The following is a 5,764-nucleotide window of genomic DNA, read 5'->3' as shown; positions in this document are numbered from 1 at the left end:
TCAACCTTCATTGATAGCGCTTGGAGCTGGGCTGCAATAGCGGTGGCTGCATCAACTTCCAGAATACCTGCGACCTTGCCTGACGTCATCCTCTGAGTTGGGTTTTGATGCTCATTTGCAGCCATCGTCTCTATAAGATTATACGCCTCAGTATAGCTTTTAGCCCATAAGGCTCCTCCAGCTGCTGCATCGAGCATGGGCCGAGATTGGGCCCCCAAACCATTATAAAAACCAGTGATCACCATCCAATCCGGCATTCCATGATGTGGACATTTTCTCAACATTTCCTTGTAGCGTTCCCAAGCCTCGCACATAGATTCTGTAGGTTGCTGCGCAAACTGAGTAAGAGCACTCCTCATAGCAGCAGTCTTTGCCATTGGATAAAACTTCACCAGAAACTTTTGCGCAAGATCTTGCCACGTAGTGATGGACCCAGCTGGTTCAGAATGTAACCAGTCTTTAGCCTTATCCCTCAGTGAGAATGGGAAAAGCCTCAACTTGATAGCCTCATCAGTCACGCCATTATACTTAAAAGTGCTGCAGATCTCGACAAAATTCCTTATGTGCATGTTGGGGTCTTCAGTTGCCGCTCCTCCAAAAGAAACAGAATTCTGCACCATCTGAATAGTGCCCGGCTTGATTTCAAAGGTGTTAGCTTGAATAGCCGGATGAAGGATGCTTGACTGAATGTCATCAATTTTAGGCCGAGAAAAATCCATAAGAGCTGGATCAGCTTGAACAATATGATCTCCCATGTTTACTGGTTCTTTCTGCTCAGTTCCTGAATCCGAATCCTCAAAATCTAACTTCTCCGGAATATCAAGAACTTCGTCAGTCTCCTCAGCTATATCTAAAGTCCTCTTGTGAGCACGAGAACGAGTTTGCATAAACGCTTGCTAAAGTACCTGAAACACAACTGAAAAGAGTAAGTAACTACTACGTCCTAATCACTGAGTCCTAATGACTAATGATGGTAAGTACATAAACTAAACAAATACGCCGAGTCCCCGGCAGCGGCGCCAAAAACTTGTTAGGGCGAAAACACGCACTAATATTCACGCAAGTATACGCGTTCGCAAGTAATTTAGAATATTTTCTAGTTCGTTCCCTCAGAGACTCAGACTAAATTATTATCTAATTAAACTCACTCACCAATGTATGATTACTTCTCAATGTTAAGATAATAACACTTAAAATTGTTGATTAAATATTAACTATAATTAACTACTCAATTAACCACTTAACTAACACTTCAATTTATCAATAATAAAACACTCATGAGATCACAACTTCATTATTACTTCCTTCTATAGCCATTGTTATTACCTTTAGCATGTGACAGTGATGATATTAATCGAATAACACGAAACTGATAAAAGCCAACTTTCATTGTACTAATACCATTCTACCAAGCATCCATAATTAAGATAGAAGTTGAATAGTCATCAATTATGTTGAGTTCCTATATATCTACAGAAATTGACAACACAACGATTTAAGCACAAGTTATTCCTTTTGATTACATAGGGCAAATAAAACTGTTAGAGTTACCCACTAATCATGCTCAACGTACATGAACCTATGCTAGCATGGCAAGTTCTAAATCTCAAGATCCACCGTCGCTTCACAAGAGATTAACACCCTATCTTATATGTTCGCGACGCACATAAGACGAATACGCACAACCAATCCTAGATATCATGCAATCATCACACACTAAAGTATTAAACAAGTAACTAAAGAATTCCATAATAAATCCGTTGCAACCCCATGATCACGATTAGCCCATAATAGAACTTATCGCCATCATGGGTTCATATGAAGTCATGACAAACAAACACAAGAAAATAATAACTAAACTAATTATATTAAAACAGAGTACGTCACAAGAGTAAATAAGTCAAAGCAAGAAAACTAGCATCCAACGTTACAACGAAACAAGAATCACAAGAATATATGCTTCCTCTTCGTTGCGGTGTGCTAAATCGGTCTTCTTCCTTATCTCCTTCGCTTCTTGCGTAAAACACAATCTAAAACATAATCTCCTTAATAATCTCTGTGAAAACGTCTCAAATCTACCTATATAATAGTCCCATAAAACTCAGATTACATAGAAGTTGGAAGCCAAACTGAAGTAGAAGTCTAAAATAATTTATCTTTTCCCCCGACCCTGCGCGGCCGCTCAGCATAGCTGCGCGGGCGCGCAGGTTGCTGCGCGGCCGCTCAGCATTGCTGCGCGGGCGCGCAGGCCTCTACTGGAAAAAATCCAGGTTTGCTCCTTTTCTTCACCGTAATCTGCCCATTCCTTTCCTCTCGCAATGGTGAACACATGCCAAGGCTTATTCTTGATGATTCCTCCCTCGAAATGCAACTAATACCCTGAAATGCATAAACACTAGAAAAACGCATCAAATACACAAAATACTTGATTTCAAGACACCAATTTAAGCCATTTTAAGACGTTCTAAGTGGTATAAAATGCCACTTATCACTGCTGAAACCTCCTAGCTTTCTTTTCCTCAGTGTTCACAAACTCCGGCACAAACCTTGATAACTCAGTAAATTTTACTTCATACCCTGCTACAGATAAGTTATTCAGCTTTAGCTTTAAGAACTTGAGCTTCATCTGGTTCTCTATAAACCTCGGGAAATATTTTCCCAAAAACAACTAACTGAACCTCTCCCAGGTTATGATAGCATCTGTCTCCATGTTTTTCTTGGCCTCCCACCAGTAGTTGGCCTCTCCCTTCAGAAGGTAGGTAGCAAATATAGTCTTCTGTGCCTCATCGGTACTCAGAATCTCAAAGGATTTCTCCATTTCTTTTAGCCATGCCCTTGCCTCAACCGGGTCAGCTGATTCGTGGAACTCAGGGGGTCTAAAGGACTTGAAAGCCCTGAAAGAGTTTGCCACAACATTGTTATTTCCTTGAGGGGGTGGGTTGAGTTGACGTTCCATGTTCTGCCTTAGTAGTTGCATGAACTGCCCCATAGGATCCATGTCTGGGTTTGGTACTTGTTGCTCAACCTCAGCTTCTCCTTCTTCAGCCTCTATCTCAAATCCTTCAACATCAAATATTTCCTCTTCCTCTTCATACTGGGAGTCATCCTGTTCAACATAATCCTCATCTTCCTCTTCATTGTGTTCTTGGTTCCTACTATCTTGGTTACGGCTTCCCTGGTCCTCAAACCCAGGGTTCGCCCTAGTTCCAATCCTTCTTGGCGGCATGATACTGATAAATTTTTGGAAAATTCAACGTTAGGTCACAATCATACATAAGATTGTGCCTTGCATAGTTTCTATTATGGGGATAACGTATCTCACAATTCTATTATATTATGACAGTTCTAATAAGAAGTGCAGTAATAATAACGATAAAGATAGTGATCTCGTCGCTAAGGAACTGAACTGAAAGGAAACAAATATATACATAATGCGAGAAATACATAGTTCGATCTGGTCAAAAGTACAACAGTGCTGCAGTCATCTGCCCAAAAGTGAAATACATGAGTCTATCTGTCTAGTCAGAGAAAGGGATACTATATACCAGTCAACTATCCCAGAAAATTGGCTCTTACTATGGCCTCGACTAACTAGACGACTAGACTACCACATCATTGGTCCTGAATCAATCACCAGAGCGGGTCAACTCCCACACTCTCTCCATCACACGACGGAAAATATAATCAGCCTGCCTCCTGGATATCCTGCCATGTCTGTCTCCATGAAGTGATCGGAGCCTCGCACGGGCCATAAGCTTTATCCCAGTAAGCTCTCTCCTCAGGGATCGGGGTATGTTAGCTCTAGCCTCATGAGCTCGTGCATGCCTACCAGCTCTCTCTGCGTCTAATTCTCTCTTGGCCTCATCCAGCCGGGCCTCAACAACAGCCACTCGAGTCCTCAGAACATCCTGAACATAGCCGTGAGCTAATAAAAACTGCCTATGGGCAGGGTCAAGAGGTGGTGAATCCGGAGCCGCTGGGGGTGCCTCCTCGGTCTGCCTAGGCTCGGGAGTATGGGTCTCAGAACTGTCATCATAGGGGCTCCAAGATAGTGGTGGAGGGGTAGGAGCTCTGACCACAGGGAGTGAGGGTAAAGGGGTACCAGTATACTCCACTATAGCTCCGACATGCTCCTCAGCTACTAGGACCTCATCCGGTCCTCCTCATCTGAAATCACAATAACCTCTATCTCTGACTCCTCTGAGGGGTCCTCCTCATCCATCTCCTCCTCCTCTGGCTCCTCCTGATCCTCGGCATCTAGCAGTGCCTCATCATGCTCACGCTCGAACATCTCTGGGTCCTCTATCTCATGCGCCTACACATTAAACGAGATAGGTTACTATCATGATACTTACAAGGGTTCCCGTAAGGGTTTTAACTGTCACTGCTACTTTAAGTAGTCCGACCATGAGCTTGGCAAGAGTTTTTATTATCTTTGTGAGTTTATTATTATATCGTCGCATCATCTCTGAGGTTTATAACGCTTAGCTCTGATACCATTTCTGTAACACCCCCAGATCCGGGGTCGGGGATCCGGGTCATCACGGTCTTTCTTTCCATAAATATCACTTAACTTAATTAAAAATAAATAACCTCATGCTGTGACCCCACAATAACACACACCACAACCCGTTATAGTCTCAGAGATGAAATTAAAATAAGTACAAGTCCTTGAATCCACAATTTAAAAGTTATTACAACCCAAAATGATTACTTAATAAGTTTACAGTAAATTGCCATTATCTGCCACAAGTTATAATTATACATAATTGATTCCCAAAAGTAGAATGTCTGATCTACAGATAGATCTACCTCTGCAACTATAGCAGCTATGATATCAACGGGAAGACGCGGGACGCTTCCCACGCTCTTGCGATGGGTCTGTTGGAGTCTGGCCATCTTTCCTAACTGTTGTTGTGTGATGAAGAAATGAAGCAACAGTGAGCATTACAGCTCGCAAGATAATATATAGCTTAATCAATAATGCAAGTATCTAAATGGATAACTTACTGGAAATGCTTATCAAGAGTAAGATAATTACTTACTGGATATAAGCTAAAAGGGAGATGAAGTTTACCAAATACTTCACTATACTTATATCATTTTAGAAAACTACTTGAACTACCACTGTTCAAAGTATATTAAGTTTTCGAAGTTCCTCACATAGATGAAACTACAAGATAAGACTTGAGTGGATTCAATCTTTGAAATATCATTTGAAAGAATGAAGTTACGAGATACTTCATTAAGTCCTTATATATATATACCTATATATATCTCTCATACATTCCCTGAAATCCTCTGTTATGAAAAGTATAAACATAGTTGTAATGTCCAATGAATTTGGAACGAAGAGAATTTTTTAGCATAAATCTGATATCTTGCTAATCAGGCAAAGATACCAATAAGTCACCTTTTCTACTAGTAGATGGATGAATCCCCCACCGGTCATCACCCTGACCGCATTAGGACCTTGTGCTGGACCGCCACCCGACCTCTTACGCGTTGATAGACTGCCACCCAGCCACTTACACTTTGATAGACCGTACCTCGGCCTGTCGCTTATGCCACCTCAATTAGATGGACTTACTTCCCGAATGTTGGGTAAGTAATCAATTCATTTATCAAAACAGCAACCTCATTGTGAATATAAAATACACCACAGAGCCGGATCCCTTATATTTTTGAGCGAGTATTCAAGTCCCCTTCAAAAAGGAAGATCTTAAATTTGAAAACGAGTTTTGGGATCCGCTCTAACTTTTAA

The 5,764-nt window shown here is 41.4% G+C and overlaps 1 non-coding gene across 1 annotated transcript; it reads left to right on the top strand.

Annotated features, from left to right (window-relative positions):
- The first annotated feature begins 255 nt into the window (after positions 1-255).
- LOC141681549 (small nucleolar RNA R71) lies at positions 256-362 on the top strand. Its single transcript, XR_012558978.1, has one exon. It is a non-coding gene; the product is annotated as a small nucleolar RNA R71 (small nucleolar RNA).
- The last annotated feature ends 5,402 nt before the right edge of the window (positions 363-5,764 follow it).

This window comes from Apium graveolens, chromosome 8 (genome assembly GCF_009905375.1).
Source record: "Apium graveolens cultivar Ventura chromosome 8, ASM990537v1, whole genome shotgun sequence".
NCBI classification, from domain to species: Eukaryota; Viridiplantae; Streptophyta; class Magnoliopsida; order Apiales; family Apiaceae; genus Apium; species Apium graveolens.
The sequence above is the reverse complement of the archived record's forward strand: the minus strand, read 5'-3'. Positions and strand labels throughout refer to the sequence as shown.